A 24,829-nucleotide genomic window follows, 5' to 3' on the forward strand; every position below is an offset into this window, starting at 1 on the left:
ATAGCCTTAAAAAATGAGATACTGCTCAAGTTTAAAAGAAATACAGAAATGAGAACCACAGATTTTTTTAGTTTAATAGATATCATTGTTTTATATTTAACTGATATAGAAAGACTCAAATGTTTAATGTAATTGTTGAACACCTCAATTTATTTTTGAAAGTTATACTTTTCAAGCAATCTAAGTTGAGAGCACACTAAATAAACCACTTATTTCATGATATTATAATAATATCATTGCATTTGAAAACTGCATGGATCTACATGGATGATGTTTAAGGTAAGCATAAAAACCTTGCTGTCAATTTTCAAATGTTAAACTCCAAAAGAAAAAAATGTCAGGTAGCCAATTTATATAATTAAACATTGAGTAAAGTTTGATTTCCTCCTGTATATGTCAGTTTAATTACTGTATTTCAAATATGATATATAGATAGAAGTACAGACTCCAAAAAGAATATCACCATAAAATAAAAATGTGACAACAATCCCTCAGGCAGACACAAAACACAGACATTGTGAAAAAGAGATAGGGGCAAATACAAAAATAAGTGACTAAATAAATAATACACAAATTTTGTAATGTCATTATCAAACAATAAGATTCATTTTTTTAACCAGCATACACATCAGACTGAGAGTTCCTATTTTGGAACTTCCTTCTTAGTCAGCCTTCCAAATATTCAAGAAAATCGGTCTCATTACTTTATAGTCACTCGTTGTGTCTAAGTGAAAACGTTATTACAGTTTCATCACCCACCAGCCTTGACTCCAAATGACTTCTGGCTGTTCCCCAAAATTAAATCTATTCTCAGCTGATGAAGATTTATCACCTTGGAGGATATGCAAAGAAATGTGCTTTTTAAGGCAATTCTTGAAAGAAAGAAAATAAAAAGAGGGGAGGAAAGAGAGAGAGGAAGAAGGAGAGGGAGAGACAGAAGCAGAGAGACTTGGAGAAAGGGCAGTTCTAGGAGAATAAACACAACGGCTTCCCAAGGAGACTCCTTTAGAAGGAAGAACTTCATGCATGATTTTGGTTTATTTTTGAACAGTTCTCATTATAGTCATACTTCTACAGGCATGAATTGGTTGACAGTGGAGACTCTTTTGTGTTTATGTGACCAACAATGATAACAAATTCAAGAAGAAAAATTTTCTATAGAAAATCAGCCACTAATGTTCAAATAACATATGTGTCTACTCAACATAATATACAAATGGCTTTTTAGTGTAAGATTTTTTCCTCCATTACACAACTGACAATTGACTTTCTCACAGCTAAAGCTTTAAAATGGCAAAACAGATTTTGAAGACATCTTCTGTAATTAAAAACGGCTGCTTAGATGCTGAGAGAAAATTTCTTAAGGATAATGTTGCTTTTCACTTTTCTCTTAAAAGATTCAAATGAAACAGAAATGTGTTGAAATCAAATAATTAGAATTCCATTTGGTCCATCACCCCTTTTCAAAATTTATTTAAAGATTCTAGATTTTACTGACTTTTTTTTTTTAAACATCTTTATTGGAGTGTAATTGCTTTACAATGGTGTGTTAGTTTCTGCTTTATAACAAAGTGAATCAGCTATACATATAATCACCACAATATCAGGAAAAGAACAGCATTTGGTGTTTTTTCAAATGAATGTATGTAATCAAAAAGTCAATATGATTTATAATTGCAAAGGAGTTGTCAAGAAATGTTAAATATCTAAATGCTTTCTAAATTGGCTTTGCATCAGAAAGCTCAAATATCACTTCTGAAGACCATGTAATTTTGGCAGATTGATAACCCCTCATAATATCCATCTCACCTTTATCTGTAATAAGGGTTCTGATGTTTAGCAGGGCTCATTATCATCCTAGAGGGAGGAAAAACACATTTCCTAGCTTCCCTTGATGCTGGGTGTGGACAGGTAACTAAGGTGTGATGAAGAGAATGTGAGGGAAGGTGGTAAGTGTACCTTCCAGGACTCACTATGAAAGAGAGGAGAATATAACCCTACTTCCCCTCTTCCCCCCACTCTGTCCTGTTGTCTGAAACAAGGATGTGAAAATAAGCTTTCTTGGACCCCATGGATGAGAACTAACCATAAGCAAATACTAACATAAAGTTTAAAATTGCAACTTTTATCTTTTAACCAGCCTGCATTTATTTGTTTTAGTATAAACAGTTAATTGTTACAGAATGCAAAAATATATGACGTATCCTCCAGAAATGAATACCCTTCCCCAGTTCAGTCAACTGACTCTAAATTTTAAATAGTCCAATTTAAAAATAATTGATAACAATGAATAAATGACCTCATACAGTGTCAATATTTCAAATAAATTAAGGAAAAAACCCCCTCAGATCCTAGAGTTAATCAGACCTTTAAAAATCAAACTATTTGATTCCTAAGCACCAAGAAAAGTATACGGAAAAAACAGGGTCTCTCCCAGAAAGGTGACAGAAGTGTTGTGTACAAATTTTAATATTGGTGAAGTTACAAAAATCATTCCAGAGGAGCACAGATTACCTAAAACAACATTCGAGAAAAGAGGTTAAAGGACACACACAAGTCAGAAGCCCTGGCCATTGCAACTGTCAGCTGTATAAACTGGACTGCATCCAATTTCCTCTTAGTTCTCAATTTGGTTTTGGGAAATGGAGTAATATGCACCCTGTGACTTAACCGTACTGTTGTAGACATTTAAGTATGAAAAAATTCTTTTAAAAAAAGAATGAAAAAAGGTATGAAAAAACAGATCTAAAAAAAGCAGATGCTTTACAAATACAAGGAACTAGTATTCAAAAAGCTATGTACACATGCTAAAATACACGCTGGCTTTCATGTTTAAAAAGTAAAGAAAGTAATTTTGTTTTTTCCATATGTCTTTATAAATGCATTCATACTTAAAAATCTAATAAAGATCTCTTCTCACCTGCCCTTGACATTTCAGGAAAAAGATGGCTTAATTTGCTTCTCTGAAGATTTTCCCCTCACAACTAAATAAATAAGCAAGCCTAGTATTTACCAGTATTATGTAAAAATGACTTATACCTGACAAAACATTTTTCATCTCATAAAATGAGAAAAACATTGATTCCATGATTGATCATAAAACAGAGTATGAAAGACCACCAGTGGACAGTCCAAACACACACCAGGAGAAGGCCTTTGGTGGGGTCAACGGTGCTAAGAAACTCTACAGTTTTTTCAATTAAGATTTTATTAAGTGAGTTTTTTTAAATTAACTGTTTTAAAATGTCTGAAAAAATAATTCCCAGCTAGTACATTAAGCACTGTCAATTGTGTTAGACTATACACAGTATGTTGCTATGTGGTTTCTCGATTTTATCAAAATTACATCTGAGAGAATGAAAACCATTTGTCTACATTTAAAATTCCTCCTCTCTACAACTCAATATTTTTCCTTGATGCATTCTAAATGCCCTAGTAGAAATTATTTTGAAAAGAAACCATTAAAGGTATGCTAATGACTCTGAATTGTGACAGATGCTGTGGAAACAGGCCTGTTGGCTGAGGCACAGCACCATTAACTATCAATCATGAAGTCCTCTGGACTTGTTCATTTATTACTGCTGTGTTGCTCAAGGGGGGAGAAAAACAGCAAGAGTTTCTCTTTCTGAGGCAAAAATCATAAGCCACTCACTTATTCTAATGTCACAATCCCCACTGTTTATCTGCATGATAATTAGGAAAAACAGAAGTAGTGAAATATTGTTTCAACAACGTGACTGGAATTAAACCACTGAAAAGGCCAAGGAGAAAGTTCCACATGCTTACTGACTGGTGGGTCTCCAACATGAGACACTAACTGCAGGGGAAACAAGTCCTGTTTCCCAGAATGAACCAAGGGGTGGAATTCCCAGCCTCACAGGATGGTGCAGAGGGCAGAAGAGAGGAATTTAGAAAGAGGTGATGGAAATGCATCATTAACTCTGAGAATCTTCTGTCTACAACCTGTTAGGATTATTTGTTGATGACCCATTTTGAAGAGAAACACTGATCCAGCCACTTCTGGAATCACAAACTACAGCATTACATTTTTCCAAAGGGCCTGCGTACACACTAGCTCACTGAATCCTACCAAGAAAGCCATAAGGAAAATATCATGTTGATTTTGGAAGTGAGGAAACTGAAATCCAGACAAAAGTGAGGTGACTAGCTGAATATCAAAAGCTCATTAGCCGAAGAGTCCAGAAGTCAGGTCTTCTTTCTCTAAAGCCAGTGCTCTTTTCCCAAAGACCAAATAAGAATGAAGTGGCATTAAGGGGGAAGGGACAAGAAAGAAGGGTTGGGATAGTTTCTTTGAATCCTAACAAAAATATGAAGATTAGGACTGCATAACGTGTTTAATACAGATTTTATAATCATATAACATGGAGGAAGCGTGAAAATGTACGTAGGCACCGAGGCCTTGGCACACCAATGAACAGCCTTACTATCACTGGGCTTACACCAAAGCTGCTCCAGCTCAGCCATAAAAAGAAATGAAATTGAGTTATTTGTAGTGAGGTGGATGGACCTAGAGTCTGTCATACAGAGTGAAGTCAGAAAGAGAAAAACAAATAACCGTATGCTAACACATATATATGGAATCTAAAAAAAAAAAATGGTTCTGATGAACCTAGTGCCAGGACAGGAATAAAGACGCAGACGTAGAGAATGGACTTGAGGACACGGGGAGGGGGAAGGATAAGCTGGGACAAATAGATAGCTAGTGGGAGGGAAGCAGCTGCATAGCACAGGGAGATCAGCTCGGTGCTTTGCGACCACGTAGAGGGGTGGGATAAGAAGGGTGGGAGGGAGACGCAAGAGTGAGGGGATATGGGGATATATGTATATGCATAGCTGATTCACTTTGTTATACAGCAGAAACTAACACAACTTTGTAAAGCAATTATACTCCAATAAAGATGCAAAAAAAAGAGGGGGAGGATGCCTTGCTTTTCTCATATCCTCCATCAGTTGTTCACAATGAGGGCTGAGCAACAGATTCATGTATTTTAAAAACACACACGCCCAGGTCCCACCCTGTAAGTCCGAGTCCACCTGGGCATCTGTATTGACAGGGGACTCTGGTGGCCAGCCAACCTTGGGAACCTCCATCCTACGATCACAGCTCTTCCTTTTGCACCTGTACTCACAGTTGATAGAGAAAAGGAGGTTGGTGCAAAATTCACAGCTTAAAAGTCATCTATAGATTTTACAAGAGCAAGTGAAGGACAGGAATTGTAGCAAAGAATTAAACAATAAACAATCCTGTCCAGGAAAGTAATATCAAGGCTAAGGGATTTTTAACTACAGAAAGGAAAGCACTCAAGACAGCCCTAAATGGATGGATGAGAAGTTCACTTTCATAGAAAATATAATAAACTCGTGCCATATAGAGTTTGCTGAGCATAGGTGTCTGACAAAAAGTGTTAATACCCTAGGCTCAAGAGTTCGTACTAACAATCTGCCATTGAAGTCTAAATTATAGATTGTAGTAAAACCAAATGCTCATTATGCACAAAAAGATTCTAAGTACCCACCTTTTCAATGGGAGCTGGCCCCTAGGCACTAAGGAATAATGATAATAGGGGAGGCGGCAGTAAAATATGTACTACACCTTTAAAGAGACCTGTGAAGTGTTCTAAAGAGGTCTCTTATAGCCATCTATAAAGTCAATGTATCTATTATTTATTTATTTTAGAACCATGTGGTAATAAACTCAGTATTATATCAAGTTTCTCACTTTATTAAACCAATTAGCTGCCTACTCTCGCCAGTGAAAAGGACTGTTTAAATGACAAGTGCTTCGTTTATATATAAAAGTCATCTAGACTCCATCAAGGAAATTTGTCAGCGACACCTAGTCTTATAAAAGAACCTTATAGAGACCTCTACTCTACGGAACTTTCAGCAGCCTTACGAAGTGATTACAACCTTCTCAAATGCTTTCAGTTGAATACATTGCCAGGAGGCAGTCAGGTTTAATGAAGACTCTGAAGACACCAACCACAGCATGTAGGAACAGGGCCCTGTCACCTGCCTGTCTCAGCTGCGTTCCTCTGTCCAGACGGATTGCCCAGGAACCACAGCTCTACCACCTTCCTGATTGCTCCTGGGGGCCTCCCCATGGTCAATGCTCCACCTAACAGAACAGCCTTGCCATATGGTTGATCAGAGCAGCCCCGAATGAATCCAAGTTGCCATTATACCAAGATCTGAACTACTGGACAATCCAAAGGAGCCCCTTCACAGGCGAGTCTCCCTGGCCTCACCTCTGCCGATTCACACTGATCGTCTTCTGACAGTTATCCAGGAGGTTCCAGCAGGCCTGCTCAACTTCTGACATCTCTTGTGAACAGCATAGGAATGGAACATTCAGTAAGCATTACTGAGCTCCTACTGAGTGTAAATAAATCCCTATGTGAAAATATAAGTACAAATGACATGGTTCTTTTCTGCCTCTCCCACCCGTACAATGGAATTCACATTCTAAAATGCGAGATGAACACACACTTGACCAGAACATACTTTACTGAAACAGGGTATTAAGGTCATAACTAGGGTGACCATATGTCCTGGCTTCCGGGGAACGTCCAGGTTTATGTGTGCTGTCCCGATGTAATTAATGAATAGTGCCTCCTTTCACCTTCTCTGTTTGGATGATAAATTATAGGGTCACCCTAGTCATAAAAGTTATGAACAAAAGGTTTTAGAAATATGGAAAGGTTGTTGATCATTTATGAATTAGAAAACCAGGAAGGCTTTACAAAGATGATATTTATGCTGGGCTTTGAAATGAAGGGCAAAATTTAAATGAGGGGCTAAGAGGTGGGTGGAGAAGTAAAAGATGACATTCAGGCAAGAGGACCAGCATGAGGAGAGTAAAAGCAGCAGGGCATGGTGGTTGTCAGCCTAACTAGCTTACTTTGTAAGTGGTAGTCTATATTATGGCCACTGTAAGTTTTTTGAGAGCAAGGACTATGTTCGATCTTGTGTTTCCCTGGCTCCTGACACAGCACCCAGCACAGAGGATGTGCACAAAACCTATAGGTTATGAGAAAACCATAATTCAAAAAGAGACACGTACCACAATGTCCACTGCAGCACTACTTATAATAGCCAGGACATGGAAGCAACCTAAGTGTCCACTGACAGATGAATGGATAAAGAAGATGTGGCACATGTATACAATGGAATATTATTCAACCATAAAAAGAAACGAAACTGAGTTATTTGCAGTGAGATGGATGGACCTAGAGTCTGTCGCACAGAGTGAAGTTAAGTCAGAAAGAGAAAAACAAATACCGTATGCTAACACATATATATGGAATCTAAAAAAAAATGGTTCTGAAAAACCTAGGGGCAGGACAGGAATAAAGACACAGACGTAGAGAAGCTGGGACAAAGTGAGAGTAGCACTGACATAGATGCACTACCAAATGTAAAATAGATAGCTAGTGGGAAGCAGCCGCATAGCACAGGGAGATCAGCTCAGTGCTTTGTGACCACCTAGGGGGGTGGGCTAGGGAGGGGGGGAGGGAGACACAAGAGGGAGGGGATATGGGGATATACGTATGCATATAGCTGATTCACTTTGTTATACAGCAAAAACTAACACAACATTGTAAAGCAATTATACTCCAATAAAGATGTTATTAAAAAATTAAAAATTAAAAATAAAAACCTATAGGTTAATAATCATGTGTTGCTATTCAGCTGATGAATCAAGGTAAGCAACATTACGCCACCTTGTCATATTACACAGCTCTGCTGTTTCAAGAGGAAGACTATGGCCACAATACTAGCAATTTTCACTGGCACCAGAGTTTCAGAGCATGTATAGGAAATGGCTAGAGCTGGTAGAACCCAAATCTCTGCAGTTACACGGTCAGAGGTTAGGGTGAGACAATCACCCAGAGACAAATATTATTGAGAAGTGGTTGAGAGGTGAGAGCAAGTGACAGTGCCAACACGTGCCACTTTAGCCCTCACCTGTGCTACCTCTGGCATCTCAACAAAAAGGATGCTACCATGCTTAGAGACCAGAGGGACCCACAGCTCTGGACCCAACTGCTCATAGGGCAGAGCTCCAACATGCTACAAAGTCCTGCACAGAAAGGCCACAAGGGCAGCAGCAGTTCTTAAGAGACTGAGGTTCCCCCAGAGAGGAAGGATTTCTGCCTCCAGACTGTCGCATCTACTCCTCTCTGGGTTCACTTGCCAGCCCTCGCAATCACATGAGCCCACTCCCTAAAATAAATCAATCTTTACATATGTGTGTGTGTACGTGTATATAACACACACACGTACACACATGCGCACACACACCCGACTGGTTCTGTTTCTCTGGAGAACCCTAATACAGATTTACCGAATATTAAGCCTAATATTTGTATAGTGTTATGAAGTTTTAAAGAATGTTTTCAAAAACTTTGTCATCTCACCCAATTATCAAAATTTTTCAAACTCAAATATAAAAGTTCAAATGCCCTGAATAGTTATAAAGCAATCTATAGGTATAAGGTAGCACACACACACCAAAAAAAAAAAAAAAAAAAAAAAAAAAATCAAAAGGTTGAATTAGGGCATTAAATACTGAGTTAACTATTTTTATTCCCTTAGGGTTAACTCCCTTTCTCCCTAATCTGTAACTATTTCAGACATAGTTTCAGACAATTCCTCCTAATAAATGTAAACTCCATTAGGGCAGGGTTTTTTGTTGTTGTTGAGGATTTTTTGATGTATCCCCAGCATATAGATCACAGTGCCTAGCATACAGTAGATTCTAAATGAATAATTCCTAAATACAAATGCAAATGAAATACATACATACACAAACACACACATAGGTATATACATATGAGGGAAAAGCAAGAAGAGAAAGTTCACGCTTGCTAAATTAATGGGCACTGGTTATGATGGGCAAGCTATGTTTTAAATTACTGTAAGAGCTTTGCTATAATTCCACATAAGTACAATATAATCTTGTAATCATACAATGAGGTCTATCAATGATCATTATTCACTGTATTCGATGACCATATTGCTGCCTCTTTGTTTCAAGGTAAGAACAGAGAGAAGTCAGGGACATTGACTCACTACCTCAGTACTCATAATAGTGGCCTTGAAGATAACTGACAAATAATATGGGCCTTTCCCCCAGTATTTAAGAGAAATTATGGCATAGGCACCAGTATCACTGTCTAGGAAGCTATAACATTAATCTTTGCCCAGATACTGAAGGCTCTTAGGTGAGGAGATAGATAAGTGGTAGAACGGGCAGCTGAGAAAACTGCAATATATAAAGGAGAGACAGAAGAGCTGGTTATACAAAGATAAACATGCATCCACATCACTCTCCTGAAGAGCCATCTATCCCAAAGGCCCTCTGCATGCCTGGCTTACGATGCAGGGAGGCTGCCCATCCTCAATGAGGCTTCTAATCTCAAGCCAGTCCAAGCTTGTAGAATGATCCCTGACCTTTCTGTTCTCTGGCCTGCAATCCTTGGAGCCTATCTGGAAATCATGACTGAAGAAGATGAAAAACATCCTAGAGAAAGACTTAAGTGCTGGTCCTCACTCTGTCACTCTATCCCTAAGAGCCCTGGGCCTCTCTCTTCACAAACAGAAGAAGAGGAGGTTAGGCAGGGCGATTTCTACTGTTTCTTCAAGTTTTACCAATAAGTACAGTGACCATGCAAGATGGTTCTGCCTCCATCTACACCAAGGCTGACTGGCCTCTGAGAAAGGAGAGAGAAAGGAGCTCGAACCCAAACAGCAGACTCTGAGCAAAACTAAGAAACAGCCACAGTACTCTGACTGTGAGGCTCTCGTATCAAGGGGCATGTCCTCCAGAGCACACGCTTCTCAATTCCCTTTATTCAACGACATTTGGGAGAAGAGAGGCCCAACCTGGCACATGGCACAGGGGCTATTACTGAAAACGGCTTCGGGCCACCTGTCAAAAGGCCCCAGTGAAGAATTAATTATTTTGGTGAACTTGGTACTGCACATTTAGAAGCCTAGTTTGCTAATAGGCCTAGAAGTTTACAGAGACTTACAAATCAACTAAAAGGCCAAATTATCACTTTAAAATAAGAACCACACCTGCCAAGAACAGGCATGTGGGACGTCCAGCCAAGACATGTGCTTTCTACAGGTCATCTATGTGGAAAGCCAAATCGTAACTGGATGGTTATTCGATGAGCTTTATGACCTGAAAATGTGCTGGCATGAAACTAAGACAGCTTGCATTAAGGATCTGCACAAGAGGCAGGCGTCCACCAGGACCAGACAATTGTTAAACCAGGGCTGCGGTGGGATGGACTCAAGAATTGCTTATCTTTTTGAATCTTTTCTTTCCTTCTCTATATAAAGCTCTAACGTATTAAGTAATGACTGAAGATATCTATTTTTTTTTGCTATATATAAGTAAATTAATACTTATTCAATTCAGAGAATCAGGTAAACACAGAAATTGTTTAAAAAATATAAGGAAAAAAAGAAAGAAAGAAAAAAAAAAAAACCACAATCCTATACCAAGCTTTCTGTCTGGGCAGATATACAAATATTAAAGAGCATGCTGGCTTTTATGCTACTAAACATCATATTGTAAACTAGTCCCATGATATTAAATAATCTTTTTAAAACTTTAAAGACTGAAAAAAAATCAAGATTGACATACTGTTTCTTTAGACGTGTTAATATGTTCAATCAATGACAGGCAAGTCTTGTTCTGAAGTCACTCAGAGTATGTTTTGAACTTTATCTAAGATGACTTTTTCTCCCTTGTCTCTAAGTTACTGAAAGGAGACTCTTCCTGCACTCCACAAGCTCAGATCAGACCTCCCAAAACGAAAGTGCCCTGTCTGGTTAGAATCTTAAGGCCTTATAATAAAACTTCCACAGTGACACGGTGGCAATGTGACACACTAATACCTCATCATGGTAACTGGGAGAGGAGGAAAAGGTGTGTCCTCCTTCCCCAAATATCAACTAACATCTTTTGTGCCCAGGTAACAGGTGTGTCTATCAACAGCGGTCAAACTGAACACTCAGCACTTTTCCCCTTTAATGAGAGAGAGGGAAATAAGAATTCCAGATCAAACTGAGATGAGTGTGAGGCAATGCCAGATCAGTAAAAAGTATACTTTGGGGGAGGCATAACCTGACAATAGTGTCAAATCACATCACTACTCTGCCCACATGCAGGACGAGCTCTAAGCCCCCAAACTAGGTTATGCTCATGTGACAAACTTTTTTCAACTTCCAGCAATGTCTATACCACAAACCTGGGAAACAGCTCCCAAAGCCTTGTATCAAACTGTGGACACTTTAACAACAACCCCTTAATACACAAGCAGCCTGTTATACTTGCTTGTGTCCTGTCTTCAGTGACATGGGGACAGGAATATCTTTTGTACAGCTTCTCTAGGATGACAGACATTAATAGAAATGCATGGATGGATTTACGGCTGGCATGGATCAGTTTCCAGTTATTTTACAATTATTGATTAGGGAAGTCAAACAGACTTTGCTACTTGCCAGACAAAAAGCTAAATCTACCCTCCCCCCTTCATGAATCCTGAGAAAAAGCCAAAGAAACATGAAAACTGATGTATTCGGAAACAAAGCATGCCAAGACAAGATTATAACCAACTCAAAGCTGAGAATCAAGTGACAAACGTATCTACAGAACAGAGCCTGAGAAACTGGCAGTCTTGGCAAGTCACCCTCACTGGCAGCAGCATAACCTTTGCTGTGATCAGAACTGAAGGGAGGCTTTTTCGCTTCAAGTAAAAGATTTCTGTCAGGGTGAACATATTTTAATCCACCCCATGCATTTGACCCATGTCATTTACAAGGACAAAACCTGACTACTTCAAGAGTCTGCTTTTGCTGTGTCACTGTACAGGCCTGTGTACATGTTCCCAAGGCTCGCTGAAAAAATAAAAACTCAGAGGAGGGAGGAGAAGAGTGGGGAGGCAACGTTATACACGCAGAGCATATGCAGAGCTAAAGATACACCTTGGAAATGGTGATCTCCAAGATGGAGCAGATACATGGTGAAAATATGCTGCATTCTACAGGAGGATGTTGTTTAGAACTTGTTCTTTTTGGTGCCTTCAGGGTTAGAACGGAGCCAGTTTCTTTAAAATATATTAAGTTGTTCAAGGAGTTAAAAGAAAAAGTTTGAAGCACCAATACATTCTCCCGACCCCCACGCATGACAAGGAACATTCCAAAAATGTCACTGTCCATGGGCCGCAAATTTAACATGGGGGTTGATGTTAGGAAAGAAAGAAAAATTATGTCAGGAATGGGCAAGGTAGAGATACAATGGTCATATTAAAAATTAACAAATGATTTTTAATGAGTTAAAGAAACAAACGGGAAATAAGTGGAAAATGAAGTAAGCATTTGAAAAGACGAATCTTTGAACTTAGAGGTAGCAAAAGGGTTTACTATAACTCAGAAATTTAGGGCATTTAACACAGAAATTTAACAAAGAAATGCATTTAACAGTCATTTTTTAAAGTTATAAAGTAGATCAATTTCTGTGTCTCTTAATTTGACTGTATATATATATATATGTTAAATGATATCAATTTAAGTTTATTTTCCTAAAAATGGTCTGAGTTTTCATTCTAAGCCAATAAACACATAGTAGCCAAAAAATCCCATCTTCTTATATCCAAGAAAAGGACCCCTCTCATTTTGACCCTTTCAATATACAGTGACTGCTAACAGCATTTATACTGTGACTATGATTAAATCACTTCTACTAATCAGAATAAGTTTTCAATAACAAAAATCCAATTTAACCAAGGAAACACAGGCTTTCAACTTTATTTTTCTTTTTTTAAATGGACTGTTTTTAATAACTGAAGAAAATTAAAATAGATGTGACTCTTGGAATTGGTAACATATTCATAAAACAAAATTACTTTATGAAAAGTCAATTTATAAGTATATAAAACTTTGCATTCTCTAAGAACGCCTGTATTTATATATTTATTCATCGAGGTAACAGACTTGAAAGAAAAGTACAGTCACAACCTTGTCCTCATTTTAAACAAATGGAAACAAAAGGCATAAAGAAGAAAAACAATTTCCCTAAAATTACATGGAGTAGTACCTGGGCGCGTGGGGCGGGGGAGGTGCGGAGGGAAGGCTATTTCAGATAAAATTACTGTTCAAAAAACTCTGGAGAAAAACAGTAAAACAGTTTACTCTCTAATAATTTTTAATGATACAACTTGGATGCCTGCTACATTTCAAAGACATGGAATCTACACAGATGTTGGCAAAAGCATTTAAGTTCTTTTAGTTTTGGTTCATATAAAGAAAATATCCAAAACAATTATTCCTTCACCCACAATATATAATATTAATCTATATGTCTGAATGAAACTCTTCACCTCTTTGCATCCATCCTTCTTTCATCTTTCTAAAACTCTAGCAATGACAGCAAGAATTCATTAATCGAGGTTAACACAGTACCTGTCTTGATCCTACTGTTTGCAAATCATGTTTAAAATGTTTTAAGACATGACAGCTACATAAATGCAATATATGACCCTAGAATATACCCTGTTCCAGGAGGAAAATTTGCTATAAGGAACATTACTGGAATCTTGGTTAAAAATTAAAATATTACATCAATGTTAAATTTCTTGACTTTGACAACTGTACTTGGTAATGTAAGAAACACACTAATTTTTAACGGGTAGAAATACTAAGGGGGCTAATTGGCATGATGTCTGCAACCCACGCTCCAATGATTCAGAAAAACGTGTGTATGTGTGCACACACACATATGCGTGTGCGTAGACTTTACAAGAAAAACCTGTGGAATATCATCACTCTGAATTTTCCCAAAGTTCAATGAAAACACAAACCACAAAACTGACTGAATCCACTGCATGAATGAAGTAGACATTGTTAACGTATATTACATTTACTCTTAAAAATTATCTACTGCAGCAAGGGACTTCCCTGGTGGCACAGTGGTTAAGAATTCACCTGCCAATTCAGGGGACACGGGTTCAAGCTGGTCCGGGAAGATCCCAGGTGCCGCGGAGCAACTAAGCCTGTGTGCCACAACTACTGAGCCTACGCTCGAGCCCGCGAGCCACAACTACTGAGCCCGCGTGCCACAACTACTGAAGCACAGGTGCCTAGAGCCCATCCTCCTCAACAAGAGAAGCCACTGCAATGAGAAGCCTGTGCACCGCAATGAAGAGTAGCCCCCGCTCTCTGCAACTAGAAAAAGCCAGCGTGCAGCAATGAAGACCCAACGCAGCCAAAAATCAAATTAATTAATTTTTAAAAAATTATAATCTACTGCAGCAAGCCTATCTCTATTCCCCTCAACAAGCATCCTGCCAGACTAATGCATCTTTATTATCCAAAGCAGAAAATAACCTAATCATCTCTTACCTGAAAAAGCTAAAATCTACCCTCCCCCCTTCATAAATCCTGAGAAAAAGCCAAAGAAACATGAAAACTGATGTATTCGGAAACAAAGCATGCCAAGACAAGATTACATTGAAATAAAAAGTAACATTGCACATAAAAAAAGGAAAAAAGGAAAGTTTCTGCCTTTATACTTCGGTGTTCTGAGGGCAAGGGAATGAATAACTGCTATAAACCAGGTCCTTTTGTATCTCTATCAACCTCTCCCAAAATAGAACAGACCATAACAAACTTTGTTTTAATAAGTCCACTCAAAATAGACTTTATAAAAGTATACAGTTAACACTTCATTATTCTTTGCAATGTAGAGATTCACACGAGAGAATTTTTTTGGAATACTGAAATTTACCTTAAGTGCCAAAAGCTTTTTCAATTCACAACAGTTTAGATGGAAACTTTAGTTCTAATATGTATTACTACATTCCTTGCTTTTAAACAGGTTATTCTTAGCCCCTGACAGTGTTATGATTATGAATACATTATTTCACTAGGCAGTAACACACGAGGCCTATGAGAGTGGCCAGGGCTGCCTGCCTCTATGGTGAGTAGGCCCATCACGCTATGATGTTTTGTAGTCCTGTGTATCCTCATCATATGTGTGATTTTTGGGTGCCTGTTTTTGTTTATGTCTGTGGTAATTTCTGCTTTGTCCATGTGCCTGTGCCTAAAAGCCCCTCACCCTTTCTAATACAGTGGGCCCAATCCACCACAGGCTAAAAACATAATAATAACTAAATTTGCTAAATTGTGTGCCAAATAACATCACCTAGGCAGTAGGGATCCAATTTGTAGCTCTGGCTCTATCTTTGTGCAAACTTTGGGTTTACAATCTTTTTGAAACAGAAATAATAGATGTCCTACCCATATCAAACATTTATTAACACCAAGTAAGCTGCTGGACTTGAAAGCTCTTAGTTAAAGGAGGAATACTAGAAACAAGTACCAACTGTTTTTGTTGTGATGCTGGTTATTAATATAGGCCATGAGCATTATGGCACTACCTAGAAACACTCTGTGACTCATTTCGATTTCGGAGTTATGATTCCAGGCCATCAGCTAGCTGTGTTCCTGAGATCAGATAGACTAAGGAAACTGTAAAAGGATCAACATTTAATGTCTAAGCAGAAAATGTATACAAATAGGTTTATAATAATCTCCAATAAAACTGGCCCTGTGACACTGATTGGTGTTCTTTCTTATCAAGAGAATATTCAACACAAATCTGGAATTAAATTTACAGTCACTGTTTTAAGCAGGCAGAGGAAATTTAAACACACAGCTAAGTACAGAACCTTGCAACCACTTGTCGTAAAAGATGGACGAACAGGGAGAAGTTTGCTAGAAAACTCCTCTAAACTTTTAATCTCATCAACAAATTTCTATGACAATGAAGACATCTGATAAGTTTACCACAAGTAATCATAAATTATTGGTGCTGATCATTCCATTTTATTTTTTTGAAAACAGCTTGGTGGCTGAGTAAATCATATTCTGCCTGGGGCTATGTAGCTTACCTCGCATTATTTCAGAATCATCTAAAATGACTCATTTTTCTATTAAAATGATGAATGAGCTAAATGAGGTATGTAATAAATACTGCAGGTTTGTAAACAGATTCCTGCTCTCTGGAGAATGGAGGCCTTACTTCATTTGGTAATTCTGCCCCTTGGTATTTTCAGAAGAAGTCATCCTTAAAATATAGTTAGTAAAGAAAATCGTGGAGAGAGTCACATTGGAACAAAATGTTGAATGTCTTTATGGTGAAGGGAATAACCCCAGGCTACATGACAATAAGCCCTCCCACCCCCCAAAGCAGGGCACAGTTCAAAACATCAAGAAACACAGGAAGAACATAACTCAATCCCATTTAGGAATCATATCTAAGCAACAAAAGCAGGGATACCTAAAAGAAATAAATACAGAGCTGCTCAAGGATGTTCTTCAGCACTGTGAAGAATTTAATGTCCAATAAACAAAAATGAAGCAGACCTCACTGCACATGGTATGTCACCTAGTAAACATTACTGCTCTTCAATTTACTACTGAATTCACTAAACTAGAGGTCCACGCACCACAGGCTGAAAGCAATTCTCCAAGGCTATATCAAAACTGACAGTTCTGGGACCTCCCCAGTGGCGTAGTGGTTGAGAATCTGCCCGCCAATGCAGGGGACACAGGTTCGAGCCCTGGTCCAGGAAGATCCCACATGCCGCGGAGCAACTAAGCCCGTGAGCCACAACTACTGAGCCCGTGTGCCACAACTACTGAAGCCCGCGTGCCTAGAGCCCGTGCTCTGCAACGGGAGAAGCCACTGCAATGAGAAGCCCGTGCACCGCCACGAAGGAAAGCCCCCACTCACCACAACTGGAGAAAGCCCGCGCGCAGCAACGAAGACCCAACACAGTCAAAAATAAATAAAATTAAAAACAAAAAACTGACAGTTCTGAGACTTGCCAGGGAGACAAACTGGAAAGACTGCTGTTGAACAAAAAGGAGCACGTTTGCCTTAGAGTCTCATTCAAAACATAATGTGCAAAACTCTTCTTTGGGATTTGGAAGGATTGATAGACTTCATTATGCTTCTGTTAAACTTTTAATCTGTTACAGGTTAAAGCAAACACTGAGGGCCATAATTCTTAGCCTCTTCAGTAGGAGATGAGATTATGATGTCACTTCAATAAAATTCCAAGGCCCAAATGACAGTTCATCACAGACCAGGCAGTGAAGCAAATAAGTTAACAATAAATGCCAGGGCATTATAAAGAGATGGAATTATAACCAGCCCTTTAGTACCTTAGCTACCTACGGATTTTTATTCAATGCTCTCCATACCTCACCTTGACACCCATAATGACCCAACTGATGGGATGTCAATAAGCTATTTATGGCAGGGATACAACATATGACACCACTCAACAGGTGTTGCCCTGAGCCAACTAGTTTGCAAGAAACTTGATGAATTTTTAAAGTGCATTCAGAACGACAACAGACAGCACACTCTAAGCAGAGGTGCTCTTCACAGCTGTCTTTAACTACAACTACTTGTTGGCAAGAACGTCAACAGCATTATACTCAACTCTCCTCTAACCACTTTGTCAACAGGTCACACAGACTGAGATAGTTCCTTCAAAAAAAGCAATACCAGCAAATTGCAGTCACCTCTACATTGTGTTCACTGGACAGACTCACCAACCTCGACAGTGAGATTTAATCTCCACTCTGAAAAGAACGCTCAGCCAGTCTCTCCTCCAGGCCCTTCAGTATCTGTTCAGCATGACATCAGGTTTCTCTCAGGCTATTTGGTAATGTTAAGATCCTAGGTATTCCTGCAAATCTTGATGAGGAAGGGGTTTGACTACATACGTTTGAGAAATACATTCATCTGGTTAAGATTTCGTTATACAAGCAATACTGAAATCTGCAACAGCAGTCTTATTCTTTCTGGGCTCTTAACGTAAAGATGAGGTTGGCATACTGAGACAAAACTTGTTTCTCTTTTTCTACTACTGTGGCAAACAAACATACCAGAAGCTGCCCTGCCACTCCATGGAATATTTGACTAACAGTATCTTCACAGGGCTGTATGCATTCCAGCTGACAACAGTCATGCTGCTTTAACACGCACAGGAAGTAAAGAGCACACAAGATAACAAAGTACATAAAGGGAGAAGATGGGATACGGATGCTTTGTCCTGGAAACTATAATGGCCTGCTGAATCCAAACATTTACACAGGAGGCAAAATGATGCTGTATGCCTCTGCTCCCACCTGTCTTGAGGGCCGCTGCCCTTTACATTTCCTAGTAAGATAGGAACTGAGCAAGAGACAGGAAGAACGCGCTTGCAGATGGATCCTAGGTCCCATTCTCACCAATAACATTGAGGAAAATATCTTATGCCTAAATGGCTTAAATCTCTGACATAAAGCAGAAATTCTATATTTAAATAGTCCTCGAAAGTGAAAGCTCAAAATCATTAACTTCATTTTTGGCATTCAAAGCAAATTAATATGCCATGCATGTCAGAACAATTGGGGATTTGTGTCTATAGCAAGAAAACCAGCCCAGGGCATATATAACCAGAGGGAGTGTATTAATAGAGATTATAACTGAACTACTAAATTGCACCCCAAAAATATAGCACTTTTTTTTTTTTTAATAGCTGCATTGGGTCTTCGTTGCTGTGCACGGGCTTTCGCTAGTTGCAGCGAGCGGGGGCTACTCTTCGTTGCGGTGCACAGGCTTCAAATTGCGGTGGCTTCTCTTGTTGCGGAGCACGGTCTCTAGGCATACAGGCTTCAGGAGTTGTGGCACGTGGGCTCTATAGCACAGGCTCAGTAGTTGTGGCGCACGGGTTTAGTTGCTCCGCGGCATGTGGGATCTTCCTGGACCAGGGCTCGAACCTGTGTCCCCTGCATTGGCAGGTGGTTTCTTAATCACTGCACCACCAGGGAAGTCCAAAATAGCAAACATTTTTAAAAAGGATTTTTAAGTGCCCAAGAAAAGAACCCAGGATAACCAGTGCTACACTGCAACTTCATTTACCTGGTTAATTTTAATGATACTAAAAGCCCCAAGTGATCACCCTTACCTTTCTTCAACACAGAACTTTTGAGCATGAACTACGTTGATCATTTCAAAATTACAACCCCAAGTGTATTCTTTGCCCTTGGGCAGAACCTCACTTATACTTGGGCAGCAGTGGTATTCTTATCTACTTCCTTTAATTTAGTCATTTTCCTCCAGACCCCAAATTCAAAACCTTTTTCTCTTTACCATGAAATTTCAACTGTCACAGTTTGAAGCACAAACAAAACACAGAACTGAAAAGCATACAGCACAAAATTAATCAATTCTTCTTCTCGACTGCTTCACTGGAGCATTTCAGACAAAAGGGAAACTGGGGATGAAAAGTGACATTTTGGTGAAACAGCAGCTTAAATTTGCAAAAATTGAATTTATGCATCCAATTACCCTAACTTTTTTGTGTTATTTTTTCTAAACACTATGAGGTATTACAAATTCAAAAATTATAACTTAAGTAGAAAAAAAAAATCCAAGGTACGAATGACCTTCCCCACACACCCTATACTTGACTGGAGATGGAGACTTAGGAAAAGCAACCAAATCTAATTCATCTTTGCATCCCCAGCAACTGACATCACGTAGCACATAGTAGGTGTTTTATAAATGTGTGATGAAGGGGAACACAGAAGAGGATGATCTCTGTTTCCATTCATTCCCTCTTCTATTCCATCCTTCACACTTCACTAAAGAGAGCTATCAAAATGCCTGCATCTGCCACTGCATTTCAAACCTTTGTGTGTATGTAGTTCATGGTTCTTTGGGTTGCATACATGCTCCTCATGATCTCAGCCCTGGCAACTTCTTCTGCCTCATCCCTCAACACTCCTTACCCTGTACTTCCCACTCAGCAACTCCTTGTCGTATCCCAGTGTCCCCAGGCTTCCATGCTTTTCCCTGCAATACTGTAGGTTGGACCATCCCTACTCCTCAACCATACAGGCGATTCCTACTCATATTTCAAGATTCCACTCGGGCACCACTTCCCTAGGAAATCTTTTCTCGTCTTTCCCACTTCCTCTCCTCCCATTTCTACGACCTGAGTAGTAAATTCAATTCTTCATTTATTAAATCAGCAAGCATTTATTGACTCTTTACTCTTTGCCAGGCACCGGTATACATTAGGTTCTCAAATGTGTGAATGAACGAATGCAGACAGCAATGGGTTAAATGAAAGTAAATCCCTGCTTTCACTTAAGTGAGGATTCTCACAAGGATATAAGTAGCATGGCTCTATCACAGGCTTAGCACTTTAAAAAAAAAGATCCTTTTTTTTTAATGTGGACCATTTTTAAAGTCTTTATTGAATTTGTTACAATATTGCTTCTGTTTTATGTTTTGTTTTTTGGCCTGGCTTGAAGCCACACACCCCCACATTAGAAGGCGAAGTCTTAACCACTCGACCTCCAGGGACGTCCCAGACTTAGCACTTCTCAACATTATTTTTCGTGTATCTGTCTCCCACATTGCACTAATTCCTTACAGATTTTGTCTTTTTCGTTTATGCATCCTTAGTATCCTGCACCGTGTTTTTCATACAGTAAAGCACTCAATAAAATATCGGTCCAAAAAGTGAAGGGAACTATTTCACATTTAGTTTTATAAGCTCCAGAATATTTAAGTAAATATTTCCTTAAGTAAATTGTGGCTTCAAGTTTAGCTTAAAAAAGAAAAAAATACTACACAGTTCTGTGGTTATAACTAGAAATGACTAATGTTAAACCAGCATTGTTTAATAAGACAGAAAGAGTGAATCAAAATTTTAATTGACATTTTAAAAAGAAAATATAACCGCAAAGTCAAATAAACACAACCCCTTACTCTTTAATTTTAAAAAAAAATCTAGTGACACAGCAAATATTAGATTTAGATGTAGGAGATCTCAAAGATACACAAATGTCAAGTCACATTAACTTTACAGGTTTCCTGGCTCTGTCCTTTTAATTAGTCTTCATTCTTTACAGAGTTGCTTTCCTGCTCCTAAGCCGCAATCCTTTCGTGTGAATTTTAGTTAACATTTTCATGTGGATACAGTTATCAGTAAACTGCCTCTCCAAAACCTCTGGGTAGAAAGAGCTGATGAAAATACTGGTACCAGTCAGTGAGAGGTACAGTGAGGGACTGGTATACGCTTCTTGAATCAAGAGCAGGACTCAACAGCTTCTCCAGCTAACGCAATTCTTCCAAGTGCCAACTTTTCATCTGATCCTATTTTAAAACTTCAGCAACAGGGCCATCATGACTTTGCCCTTCAAAGAGCTTCCATAAAGCTAGCTGCTACAACAACCGTGGGGAAAAAAAGCCTGGACTCACATCTAAGGAGACAGCAATCTAAATGTCAACTGTTCGTGGGCGGAGGATGGGAAGGGGGAGGAGAAGTTTTATCTCACAGCACTAACATTACATCAGTTTTGGGTTCTTTTTCCCCCTAGTTCTACTGAAAGACAGCTTTCCAATTCCTTCAAATGTGTGAAATCCAGCCTTTACTTTCTTGTTGGCTGCAATATTTGGGTACTAAATAAAGAGGAACAAATCAATGTTTGGCCATCACTCAAAAGAGTCCCACAGGGCTTCCCTGGTGGCACAGTGGTTGAGAATCTGCCTGCCAATGCAGGGGACACGGGTTCAAGCCCTGGTCTGGGAAGATCCCACATGCCACGGAGCAACTGGGCCCGTGAGCCACAACTACTGAGCCTGCACGTCTGGAGCCTGTGCTCTGCAACAAGAGAGGCCGCAATAGTGAGAGGACCACGCATTGCGATGAAGAGTGGCCCCCACTCACCGCAACTAGAGAAAGCCCTCGCACAGAAACGAAGACCCAACACAGCCAAAAATAAATTAATTAATTAATTAATTTAAAAAAAAAAAGAGTCCCACATATTAGGGTTAAGAATGGCAGCCATGGGGGTCCAGCACTCACAGCAGAACAATTCTTAGGGTGACACTCACAAGAGTCATGGGTTCTGAGGATGCCCGCTCCCACAGCTGGGGATCAAGGCACTAACAGACAACACAGACTTGAAGTCATGTTCCACAGCACATGTTATACTGGATGGTGGGATGAAGAATCTGAAACCTGGACTGTGTACGTGGCAGGTGGGGGTGGAGGAGCAGAAAGAACTTAATGCTCCCTAAACATTAACTATACGTGCAACAATGCTATTTCCTTAGTAATTTTTTCTAAGGTCTAATTATGGTAAAATACACATGATATAAAATTTACCATTGTAACCATTTAGAAGTGTTAAGTTCCAGAGTGTAAAGTACATTCACACTGGTGCACAACCAATCTCCAGAACTCTTCTCATCTCGCAAAACTGAGACTCCATACCCATTAAAAAGCTCTCCAGGTGGCTCCGCAGTGCAACGGAGAGCACATTGGACTTCCAGTGACAAAAAAGCTCTCCATTCCTCCCTCTGCTCAGCCCCTTGCAACCACCCTGCTGTCTTCCGTCTCTGAATCTGAATACTCTAGATGCCTCATATAAGGAGAGTAATACAGTATTTATCTTTTTGTGACTGGCTTATTTCACTTAGCATAATGTCCCCAAGGTTCATCTATGTTGCATTAGGTGTTCGAATTTCCTTCCTTTTTAAAGGCTGAATGACACTCCACTGTATGTATATAACACGTTTTTCTTTATACATTCATCTGTTGATGGACACTTGGACTGCTTCTACCTTTTGGCTATTATGAATAATGCTGCGATGGACAAGGGTGTACAAATATCTGTTTGAGGTCCTGCTTTTAATTCTTTTGGATAAAAACCCAGAAGAGTGGATTGCTGAATCATAGGGTGATTCTAGTTTTAATTTTTTTGAGGAACCACCATACTATTTTCCAAAGTGGCTGTACCGTTTTGCATTCCCAGAACATCCTTGCCAATACTTTTTATTGTCTGTTTTCTTTTTTTTTAAATAGTAGCCGTCCTTATGGATATGAGGTGGTTCCTTAGTGACTTTTACATTTTCTAAATTTTCTATAATATCCCTGTATTATGTTAATAATTAGAGGAAAATTCAGTGAAATACATTCAACCATTAAATGTGATCATGCAAATACATACTTACTGGTATAGAAAGACCTTTATCATATAGTCTAAATTTTTTTAATCTGAAGGTTACTGTAAGAGTTATATAAAACTATATATACTATTATCTATGTTTGGAGAAATACAAATATACATATTAATATAAATATTTTATACAGACTCAGTAATATGAAAAGGAATATAAAACAATAAACCAGAATCTTAACAGTAATTATCTCTGGATAACGGTAATCTAACTGATCTTATTATTTCTGTATTTATTTTCTGATCTTTACCCAAAGAATATGCACGTCTTCTACAATAATGAACAACAACAATAAAGGGGGTAATGTGGTAAATAAGTTGGGAGTCACCAGGTACCTACATTGCTGTAGGCAGCCATGTTGCTGTGGCCATGAACTATCATCACTTAAACGTCTGAGAATGCTCAAGCCAGGACGGGAACCTCTGAATCAGCTATAATACTATTACATAAATTCTACTTTTAGTCTCAACATGCTTTGAGGGCTCTGTTTAGCCAATATTATGATAGATGCTGAAATTCAGGAGTTCTGAGTACAGTAATTTGCCACCCATACCCTACAACCCCAGAATCAGTAAAGAAGAGACCTACAAAACAGAATATACAATGCCAGCTTCTTATGCTTAACCTGAAAACAAAAAAACAGACAAGGAAATAGAGAGGATTTATAAGGTACAAGGAAAAAATGTGCTGAAGACATACTGCTCCAACCCAACTACATTACATAATATTCTAGTTACTGTTAGTTAAGAAATTTTTTTATACTTTCACATTTCTTGTGAAAACCCTCCTTTTTTATGCCATCTCATGTGCCTGTGTGTGCATTTAATGAGTTTTTTGAAAAATCCCAATCTGCTTATCTCTCTGAACTAAAAGAACAAGACAATATATTCAAATTTAGGCCGAGAAAAGTAGAGAAAAAAATGCTTCAAAGATAAGAGGCAAAAGCAAGGGCACAAAGAAGAATGCCAACCAAGGAGTCTTCTGCCCACTAGAAACCGAGAAGCTCGCTCCACAACCATCCTCCACCATAAGCACTGCTAACACTCTCCACTCCATCCCTGGCCTTCGAACTGGGAGGCTGTAAAATACGTGGGAATGACCCTTCAACACACTGGCCTGATATGCTTTCAACTTCCTCAAAACAATCCTCAAACTTGGGAGCACAGCAGATGTCATGATTGAATTACTCAACACCTAACATCTTTAATTCTGAAATTATCCCCCATTCACAACGAATGACTTTCCTTCCACATCTCTTGGCCTCAGTTCCACTCAAGGTGTGTGTCCTCGTGATAGCGCCAACCGGTCCCTTGACTTTCCTTTCTTAGTCCATCACCTCTGCTCTGGCTTCACGGCCTACCCATTCAGCCTGGATCCTGGATTAGTCACTGAAGAAATGGATTCATTACACATTGGCTTACTTGTATCTTCTCTATTGGCGTCTGGTCATAAGTTAGCCTCTCAAAGAAAGGACCAAGGGAAAGAACAGGAGAGAAACGACTCTTTTCTTATATTGTTAATGATCCCCAGCTGCCTGAACTAGGGACATCCCCCTGAGTCTTGCATCCTAAGTTCTCCACTATATAGTCACATTTTATCTTTCCAGTGAGTTCCCAGCCATATTCCAATGAGCACTAAAGCTTCTGAGAAGTCAGAGAAGTGACATGAGGGTTTCTAGGAAGGCTAAAGTGAGGG

General features: G+C 39.0%; 1 protein-coding gene across 1 annotated transcript in view; it reads right to left on the reverse strand.

Moving 5' to 3' along the window:
• CHCHD3 (coiled-coil-helix-coiled-coil-helix domain containing 3) overlaps positions 1–24,829 on the reverse strand; it is a 278,061-nt gene that overhangs the window by 147,990 nt on the left and 105,242 nt on the right. The window lies entirely within an intron of this gene.

Source organism: Balaenoptera borealis (genome assembly GCF_965194805.1).
Source record: "Balaenoptera borealis genome assembly, chromosome: 7".
NCBI classification, from domain to species: Eukaryota; Metazoa; Chordata; class Mammalia; order Artiodactyla; family Balaenopteridae; genus Balaenoptera; species Balaenoptera borealis.